The sequence below is a fragment of the Petaurus breviceps genome, unplaced genomic scaffold (genome assembly GCF_028583685.1).
Source record: "Petaurus breviceps papuanus isolate PSGF00001 unplaced genomic scaffold, PetGlider_PUasm1.0 37, whole genome shotgun sequence".
Lineage (NCBI taxonomy): Eukaryota > Metazoa > Chordata > Mammalia > Diprotodontia > Petauridae > Petaurus > Petaurus breviceps.
Window position 1 is genome coordinate 12985312 of NW_027186296.1, and position 10619 is coordinate 12995930.

Sequence of the window (10619 nt, forward strand, 5' to 3'; positions counted from 1 at the left end):
CTCAGCTGGACTGGACTCAATGAGGGTATATATATATATATATATATGTATGTATGTATATGTATATATTCTAAATAGTTAGCCTAGCTAGTTTAGGGCTGAATGCTAGAACGTATAACTAGGTCTTTGTGGTTGAAAGGAGTCCTCTTTTAGCCTACACATGAAGCCATCTTCTTTGTTTTAAGCAGACTGAAACTAATGTTGGCTTTGTACAAGTTTTTCAATAACAATTTGGTGACAAGAGGCTTTTCTGTTCCCCACTTTCAGTTGTGGTTTGGGCTGAAAACCAACCCCCTCATCCAGTTACAGCAATTTGTGTCTTTATTGATTAATGAAGATAGATGAGCTTTTAGAGTCCAAGGACAAAAAATGGAGAGGGACAGCATGCTTTCATTTTGTTTGTTGTTTGAATTAACCACCTGGGTCCAAATGGAGCTTAAATCCAATGTTAAACCTATTAAATTCCCCAAATTTGAATTAAATTAAATTAAACTCAGCAAATATTTATTGATAACCTATAATGTGCTCAAAAGTGTTAATGATAATAATTATTATATACTATATTACTATGTACATGTGACCAATTATTTTGTATTCAAAACAGTCCTGCAGGTAGTTAGAATGGATATTATCATTCCTTTTTTAATAGATGAAAACACTGAGATCTAGTGAATTATGTGTGGCTACTTAATAAGTGAAAGCTGGACTTGGAACTCAGGTCTTCTTCAAATCAGGAAGACTTGAGTTCAAATGTGATCTCAGACACTAGCTGACCCTGGGTAAGTCACTTAACCCTGTTTGCCTCAGTCTTCTCATTTGTCAAATGAGCTGGAGAAGGAAATGGCAAACCATTCCAGAATCTTTACCAAGAAAAAACCAAATGGGGTCATGAAAAGTGGGATGTGACTAAAAAGAAGGAACAACAGCAACAATGGGATCCTCTGTGTCCTAGTACCCATCTTCCCACAATTCCATCTGCTCAAAATATTTTTCAAAGCATTTCTTTGATAGCTGTCTTCAAAGTCTGCAGTCTCTTCTTTGGAAAATCCTTCATAGTAAGGCTTAGGATACAGGCTGGTTCTACAATTTCATTGGTATAGGTAACTCCCAGGTGAGGAGTATCAGTAATAGTAAATATGTATTCTTTGGAGGTGGACTTAATTTGAAAATAGCCAAAAGTCACGCAGCACCCAATCTGAATCCTAGTCTAGTACCTTTTTGATATGCTCAGCTACCTTCCTGGGCTAGAATCTTTGCATTTGTGCTGTGTAAGAGAATTATGAAATATACAAGAAAAGTTTAAGAATAAAAAAAAGCCTGTGATTGGGTCTAAGGCCGCTGGGAGAATCTTCTCCCTCTTTACCTGCTTTATGCACAGGAATGAATTAAGACTAGGTTCATTCCTGGGGCAGCTTTGCTTCTAATGAGAGAGGTTAGATTTCATTTCCTATAGTTTTCAGCTTCTCAAATCCTCATCCAGGTATCCTGGGAATGATTTACTTAAAGCTTCAGTCTGAGCATATGTCTAGGATCTCATCAAAGGGGAGAGTTAAAAGGTACTCAATATATATTATGAATCAGTTATGAGACAAGTATTTATTTCTCACATTCAAAAGAAATGCCAAACATAGAAGACTCATACACATTTATTTGACAGAAACACACTTCAAAAGTAGCAATAATAACCTTTATTATATTTTTACTGGTAGGTTGTTAATCAAACCTCATGCAAAGATAATATTTTGTGGTAGTTTTGAGGAGATATTTTACATTTTACCTTGATTTTGCATTATCTCCCTTATGGGATATGTCTTTTGGCAAGCCAGTCAGGTCTTGAGCTAATTTTATTTTGTTGGTGGTCATTTACTCACTCAGATAGTTGCCAGGGACTTTCTTCCTACCCCCAGTAAGCTCTAGTCAGAGTACCTAAGACCTCCAACCCTTTTGAACTCACAAGGTGGCCTTTAAGCCTAGATATTTCCACCTTGGGGTTGATCCTCATTTGTCCAATATCATGACTAAAAAAATACAGAAGAGGCAGCCCCAAACCCAGAATCAGGCTTGCCTAGGCAAAACATGGGCTTTAGCTGACACTATTAGTGGCCATATGGTAGGTGCAGTGGCTGATAGAGCAGGCTACTGTTTCCTCCCCCATCATGTAAAATGCCTTCAAACAGTCTTGAGATGTCACACAACTGGAAAGAGTAGAAAACAGCAGAGGGTAGTTCATTCACGTTTAAATTTTACTTTATTGCTATTTTAGAAAAAAGTTTATTGATATTTTTTTGTTTTTTTTTTTAATATTACCAGACTTTCTCCTACTATCCCTGCCCCCTCCCCTCTCAGAAAACTACCTTATCTAACACATATTTTTTCAAGAAAAAAGTAGAGAAAGGAGAAAGAAGAGACAAAAAATCAGCAAAACTAATGAACCCATTTAAAATGTCTGAAAGTATGTGCAATGTGGACTTCCTACCTCTGCAAAAGAAGTAGAGTAAGGATGTCTTCTCGTGTCTCTTTTTTTGCAACCCTCCTTTTTTCTTTTTTGTAATTTTGCAATATTCACTTTTGATTGTTTTGTGAGTGTTCTTTCCATTTATATTCTTGTAGTCATTGTGTGTATTATTTACTTGCTTCTGCTTACTTTACTTTGCATTGTATTGTATTAGTATTTTCATGCTTGTCTGTATTTCATCACATTGTTTCTTACAATGTAATAATATTCCAATTCAATCATGTGATTGAATTGGAATATTCAATTTAGCTGTGCCCCAACAGAAACTTTGTTTTCAATTCTTGGCTACCACAAAAACTGCTACTATAAATATTTTTGTGTATATGAGAATTTTCTTCTTATAAGTAACCTCCTTTAGATATAAACTTAGTAGTGGAACTCCTGGATCAGAGGGTATAGACATTTTAGTCACTTTTTTGTATAATTGCAAATTGCTTCCTAAAATGGCCATGCCAATTTGCATTTCCACTGGCAATATGTTAGTGTACCTGTCTTCCCACAAACCTTCCGTCATTGTCTATTCTCATCTTTTGTCCCCTTTGTCACTTAGCTAGGTGTAAAGTGAAAGGTCATTAACTTTTTTTTTTGCGGGGGGAGGCAATTGGGGTTAAGTGACTTGCCTAGGGTCATGTTGCTAGTAAGTATCTGAGGCCAGATTTGAACTCAGGTCCTCTTGACTCCAGAGCCAGTGCTCTATACACTGTACTACCTAGCTACCCCAGGGTTATTGAATCTTTGACTCTTTCAACTCAGCAGCCAATAAGATTATTATCACCATCATTATTAGCCAGGCACCTAGCCTCCTCAGTGCTGAGTCACATACATGACTGGACAAAATCAGTCAAGGGCTTTATCATACCAAAAGTACCCAATCACTGAGCTAGTACATGTCTGGTGGGAGACAGTAAGGACATCTCTGCACATACCCTATTTAACCCTGGTTTACAGAATATTAGTTATATTCTCTCCTTTTAAGGAGCTCACGGCCTTTTGGTGAAGATAAGAAATGCAAACAGTGTATAGCATATGTAAACACATAATAGGATGAGAGATTTAAAGCATGAAGAGACCTTAGGGGTTATCTAGTCCAGTTCCTTGCTTTTGTAGATGAAGAGACTGAAATTCAGAGAGGTAAAGGGACTTGCTCTAGGCTACACTGGTAGCTAATGGCAGACGTAGTGTTTGAACCCAGATTCTCTGACTTCAAATGCAGTGCTTTTTCAACTGTGTTGTGCTGATGACCTGAAAGTTTAATTGATAGTGGCAAGGCAGGACCTTGTAATGGCAAGCAAAGAAGTAGTTAACACCTTGTTTCAGCTATTGAATTAACACCTAGTTTCAGTTCAAGTTTCTTTTGAGCCTTGTATTAAGTCTGTTAAGAAACAGAACTTGTGAACCCTAGAACTTGTGAACTTCTGTTGCTAATGCAACAGGAAAGGGAGGAGCTAATGACCATTAAAGGAGAAGCCCAGGTGGGAGAGAGCAGAACTTGTGGTGGCAGAACTGAGAAGAGATGAGAAGAGAACTGAGAAGGGAGCTCTTGTGGTGGAGAAGGAGAAAACTTGTGGTATCCTGGCACTCTGTTTGTTTGTTCTGGCTGTGCTGATCTTTGTGATACTTTCTACAGACACCCTGGTACCTTACTGGAAGCCCTGAAAGAGGATTTTCTGGTTGTCTGTTTACAGAAATCCTGGAGGAGGGTTTTGAAGGTCCTGGTACTTTACTGATGATTTGTATTGACCACTTGGATGTTGTTGGTGGGTCTGTGTTGATTTCACAGGCAGATAGTGAAATGATGATGGCAATGTTAATGAATGTTGTTTTGGCTCAGTAAAGTTTTGTCTTCCCAGAAACAGGAACTGTGAAGGACTTGAGGTGGACTGGACACTGTGAGCTTCAGTACGGAATGGGAACTGGACAAGGAACTAGACAAGGAGCTGAGAGCTGTCTGCCTTTGAATCCAGGTGATAGTTTGATAGATTCAGGCAGGAGATGGGACCATGGGAGAAGAACCATGGAATCTGAGAATTGGATCATGGAATCAGCCTTGAGTCAAGATGAGAAGACCTCTTCGAGGATACCTAATACTGACTGAGAAGATCATGATTTACTATGACCTAGGGTTGGAAAACTTTGACCTTTGTACTTTGTGTCACTTAAGGAGGCCTGCTCCATAAGGATGATTGAATTAAGGGCTTACTAAATGATTGAGTTACTAAATGATTGTACTTTGTTTAAAACTATGTGGTCACTTTGGTGAAAACTATGTGGCCATTTTAGTGATAAGTAGTTATGTCATAACATTGTGAATGCTGTACTTTGATTTCTGTGAATATTTTGCCTTAATTTACTGGGGAACAAATAGAGAGTTCACTATACTACGTAATCAGAATCTTGAAGCTGTTTAAAACAGCAGTCCTCTGGAAAGATGTTTGTGCTTGGCTTTATAGACCTAAGTAGTGAGAATGATAGACTTATTCTATGGACTGACCAAATACACATCAATATTATCACTATTGCTATTTACATTTTTTTGATATTGGGACGCACTCTACCTTGAGTTGGTATATCATGCTAAGGATCATGAAGTGAATACTTTGGGACAATGGCTCTTCTTTGAGAGCATTCACTCTAATATATTGATACTTTAATGAATCTTATTTCATTGATTCATGATCTCCCTCCAACAGAAGAGATTACAGAACAGCCATATCTTCTCATATTGTGTGAATCTTTCTGAGTTCTCTCAGAAATAGCTTCCCAGAGGAGACACTCAGGGCACTGGAGGCCTTCCTGTAGATCTTTTCATGTTCTTTGAGCACCAGAGTAATACTCAAGCTGTTCATTTTTTATCTGTCATTCTTTTTTGTTATAAGTCAAGATCAATTTCATTAAGAATAAACATCATAGACTCATTCTCTTGATTGTTTTTGTTGGTTCCACTTAGAGTCCAAGGTTTTTGAGCCTCATGCATTTTCTGTAGTGGAGGTTTTAAAACTAATCTACACATCATACTGTACATTGGATAGTTTTATCATGAGGGGATCCTACTCTTATCCACTTTCTTTGTACCCATTTCATCTTTGTTTTAGTGATTTGCTTGGAATTTTGCTCTGGGGGTAGAAGCAGAGCCAGGGGAAAAAAAATGGACTCCTCTGGGACTCAAGTATGGATTAAGCCTCTCCCTGCTCATATTAATCAGCCCTTCAAAAACATCCCTTAGTAACCAAGAAATATTGACATCAATGGCAAACAAATTTCTGATGGATAGATGACTTGACTGACTTTTTCCCGGGGAGAATTTTCATTGACAATGGCAATAATAAGCAAACCAGTAAAAAGCCAAAGAAAACAAAAAAAGAAAAAGAAAAGAAAAACATTATTCCTGAAAGCGACTAAGCATTAGGGTAAAGGGAAAAAAAAATCTGTCTGAGCACCATAGCACTTTATAGTAAAACATTAAGTATTTTTTCTTGAATAAAAGATTACAATATGACTAGAGAGAATATAGTAAATAACCTCACAAGTCAAATTTGTGCCAAATTCTTTTCAAACATTACTTTATTGTTATGCTAATTAAACTTAATTCATAAATAATATATCAAATTGAGATGTATTTCGCAAATGTGGTCGATTAAGGAACACTTAGGTTCATAACTCCTCCTAGTTGGCTGAATTCTTATTATCACATGGTTATCTGTCAGGCCAAGGAGGTTATATTAATGTTAAGAAGCAATGTAAATTTGCTTAGAATCCTAATTAAAACCTGTCATATAAGAACAACAACAAATACGTGATTATGGAATTTCTGCAATTCACTCTGGCATTAAGATGAAACTTGTTACTAGATTTAAGTGATTCTCAGACTCTTTAACTAAGACCTCACAGTGACTGGAGACTGACTGCTAATCCTAATTGGGAAAGATGGAAGTTACTTTTAGATTTCCACATTTGAAATCACTTAAATAGAATAATTTCCTCTTTTTAAGCCAGAGTTTTAATGGGTAGACAGTAAGTGTTAAAAACAAACCGTCTGGGTTATTTTCATAGGCTCATAAGATTTAGAACTAAAAGGCTCTTTGGAGATCATAAAGTCTACCTTTCTTATACATGTATAAGGGTTAATGGAAAATACTCTTTTATAGCTAAGAACTATGGTGATATATTCTGCCTGTAGAGTTATTGTTATTAACTCTGTGTGATTCTGGGCAAGTCATCTAGCCTCATTGACCCTCATCTATAAAGTGAAAATAATATGTCTACTACCTACCTTACATGCAATTCCATAGCCCAGTCTTCCTCCAACTCCTTAAGGTACTTGGGGCTACACAGACCCAGGTATATTCAGAAGGCTTGACCCCCCTCTCCAAATAGAGGTTTTGGCTGTGTCACCAAAACAAGGGACTGATATACATTTCTAGCTCTATAGGAGGTACCCATCTTCTAGTAAATAACCATTCAATAATATTAATAGTTCATGTTTATAATGGGCTGGAATAGGCAGGATACTGTAATGGGAGGAGACAGGTCTTGGAGACAGGAAGACATTCTATTTTGTCTTGCTCTGCCACCACCCCAGAATAAAATATCAAGGAAGTCTCTAAAATAAAGCTTAGATATGGATCATGTCTAGAATTTCTCCCAAAGCAGACATCCCCCTGTTAACTGTTTCCCTTCTAATCTCAGATCCTTTTTAGCCAACATATTCAATATGGAGATGATACATGGACCAACTTTTTCTTTCCTTCAGGAGAAAAAAAATCCATAAGATTCAGAAAACCTCTTAAAGGCACACAGGAACACATTTAGGAAACAAAACTTTCAAATAGTCCATTGTACTCATTATGTTTCTACATTTAGATAAAGACCCTTTGTGAAGCTATTGAACAGATATTTCTTCAATTTTTTTCCAGTTATTAAGCCTTTTTTTCTTTCTCCCCCCCCCACTTAAAAATATAAAACCCCTGTAACAAATATGCATCATCAAGGAAAACAAATTCCCATATTAGTTACAGATGTATTTCTCATACTATATTAGTTCATTACTACTTAGTCGTGATATGGGCAGCATTCTTTAATAATGGCCCTCTCGAATCATAGTTGATAATTATGTTGATCAGAGATCTTAAGTATTTCAGAATTTAAAAAAATTATGTTATAGTATACATTGTTCTTCTGGTCCCTCTCACTTCACTCTGTACTAGTTAATACAAAATCTTTCCAAATTTCTCTAAAACCATTTCTTAATTTTGGTAGCACAATAGTATTTCATTACAATTATAAATTATATTTGTTTTACCCACTACCAAAAGAGGTACTACAAATATTTTTGTACATATAGGCCCTTTTCCTCTTTCTTTAATCTGGGGGTATAAGTCTCACAATGGTATCACTAATAAAGGGTATGCCCAGTTTAGGCAGTCTTAGATATAGTTCCCAAATGTTTTTCAGAATGGCTAGACCAATTCAAAGCTCCATCAATAGGTACACTAATGTAGCTGTTTTCCTGCATGCCCTCCAACATTTGTTATTTTCTTCTTTTCTCATTTTTGCCAATCTAATTGTTGTGAATTAGAAACTGAGTTGCTTTAATTTGCATTTCTCTATTAATAATTTGGAGCATTTTATTATGGTTGTTGAGAGCTTGGATTTCTTCTCTTGAGAAGTGTATCTTTGTATCCTTTAACCAGTTATCAATTGGGGACTGTCTATTATTCTTAATTTGAATCTACTTCTGATATATCTTGAAAATAAGAACCTCATTATGGAAACTTGTCACAAGGTTCCTCTTCATCCCCCTGTTAACTGTTTCCCTTCTAATCTCAGATGTATTAGATTTGTTCATGCAAAACTTTTTAAATTTATGTAATCAAATTTTTTAAATTTTCTCTTATATAATCCTCTCTATGCCTTGTTTAGTCAAGAACTATTGCCTTGTCCATAGATCGGAAAGGTAATTTTTTCATTGTTCCTCTAATTTGTTTATGATGTGACCTTTTAAAAAAAATCTAGTTCATGTATTCATTTGGACTTTATTTGATGTATGTTGTGAAGTGTTAGGCAAACCTAATTTCTGCCATATTGCTGTCAAGTTTTCCCAAAATTTTTGGTTAAATAGTATCATTATTATAGTAGCTGGGGTCTTTGGGTTACTTGGTTGCTAGACTGCTAGGTTTATTTGCTTCAGAATGTTGTATACCTAATCTGTTACACTGATAGAATTCCAGTACTAAGTTATTTTGGTGATTACTATTTTGTTATATATGTTGACATGTATTCTGTCAGGCTCCTTTTATTTCTATTTATTTTTCATTTTTCTCCTTGAGATTCTTGACTTTTTGTTGTTCTAGATGAATTGTATTATTATTTTTTCTAATCTTATAAAGTATTTTAAAATATAATTTAATGATATGGTACTCAATAAATAAATTAATTTAGGCAGTATTATAATTTTTATTATAATAGTGGCATATATGAGTGATTATTTCTCCAATTATTTAGGTCTTTTTATTTTTGTAAACAGTGTTTTGTAGTCGTATTCATATAGTTCCTATATGTTACCATGGTAAGTAGACTCCTAAATATTTTATACATTCTATGTTGTTGTTCAGTTGTGTCTGTCTTTTCCTGAGTTCATGGACCATAGCACAACAATACTGTCCATGAGGCTTTCTTGGCAAAGATCATGGAATAGTTCGCCATTTCCTTCTCCACTAGATTAAGGCAAATAGAGTTTAAATGGCTGTGTCACCAAAACAAGGGGCTGATATACATTTCTGGCTCCATAGGAGGTACCTATCTTTTAATAAATAACCATTTTGTGTAATCTCATTAAGTAGATTTAGATTTTCTTTATCACCTTCCCTGCTTCCCATTACGTAAGGTCTGTGGTGAGGAAAGTGATTTCTAAATTGTAAAACTCTGTGGCTATATAATGATAATGTTGTCTATCTATAGATCTCTCTGTATATGAGCAATATACAGAATGCTCTTCTCACAGCAACCCTGCCATCTACAGTGATAGATGTAATACATGTAAGCAACATGATAATATAGTGGCCCGAGATCTGACCTTGAAGTCAGGAAGACCTAGATTAAAATTCTGCTTCTAATACATATTAATTATGTGACTGTTGGCAAATTACTCAATGACTCAGTGCTCTAAACAATTTTCTAATTCTCTAAATTACAGCTGAGTAGCTAATCTGCACCAGTGAAAGGAGTTTCCAAACCAGGGAGCCTTCTACGACTATTTCTTCAGTGCAGAGAGCTTCCATTGCAGAAAACCTGCCGACCACTGCAGACTGGTAACTGGTCTGTAACTCAGAGCTTCCTGGTGACCCTGAGAAGTTATGTACCTCATCCACTGTCACACAGCTAAGTGTCAGAAATGGCATTTAAACCTGTTTTCCTGTCTTTAAGACCTGTCTTCTTCCATTACAGTGTCCTGCATATTCCAGTACATTATAAACATGAACTATTAATACTATTGAGTTTAGAGCCCTGTTCCAGATCTTACAACTGCTGTTTAGAGCACTACATTATTATTACTATATCAATGGTATTAAGAAATAAAAAAAATTAGACTACTTTCTTTGCTTTGAAGAAATTTAACTTATAATTGAGGATATAAGGATGATCTTGTAATTTTGAATCATGGAATCTTAAAAGGAACCTCATGATATTCTAGTACAATTTATTCCTGAAGCACTCTGTAGGAGACAGTGAGGCTGGTGACTTTGCAGAGCTGTCCCTCACTTAAATCCAATTCACTTGCAAGTCATGGCATCATGACTTCCTGATGTTATGCTCCTCTTCAAGAATGAAGGACAAACAATAACCTATGAGTAGTAGTTGCTGTTTCACTGGGGACCCAATTGGCCAGTTCCAGTCAATGCAACTCCCTTCCTCTTTCCTTCCTTCCTTCCTTCCTTCCTTCCTTCCTTCCTTCCTTCCTTCCTTCCTTCCTTCCTTCCCTCCTTCCTTCCTTCCTTCCTTCCTTCCTTCCTTCCTTCCTTCCTTCCTTCCTTCTCTTATAGTGCTTAACCTTTGATCCTTTGCTCTCAGCTCTGCTTCATGACCTTGGTCAACTGGGTTTCAACTT

The 10619-nt window shown here is 36.2% G+C and overlaps 1 long non-coding RNA gene across 2 annotated transcripts in view; it reads left to right on the forward strand.

Moving 5' to 3' along the window:
* LOC138168952 (uncharacterized) overlaps positions 1–5954 on the forward strand; it is a 327150-nt gene extending 321196 nt beyond the window's left edge. For both annotated transcript variants that reach the window (XR_011170239.1, XR_011170240.1), the window contains one exon: positions 4366–5954. This is a non-coding gene — a long non-coding RNA (uncharacterized lncRNA). The remainder of the gene's footprint in view (positions 1–4365) is intronic.
* Positions 5955–10619: the final 4665 nt, after the last annotated feature.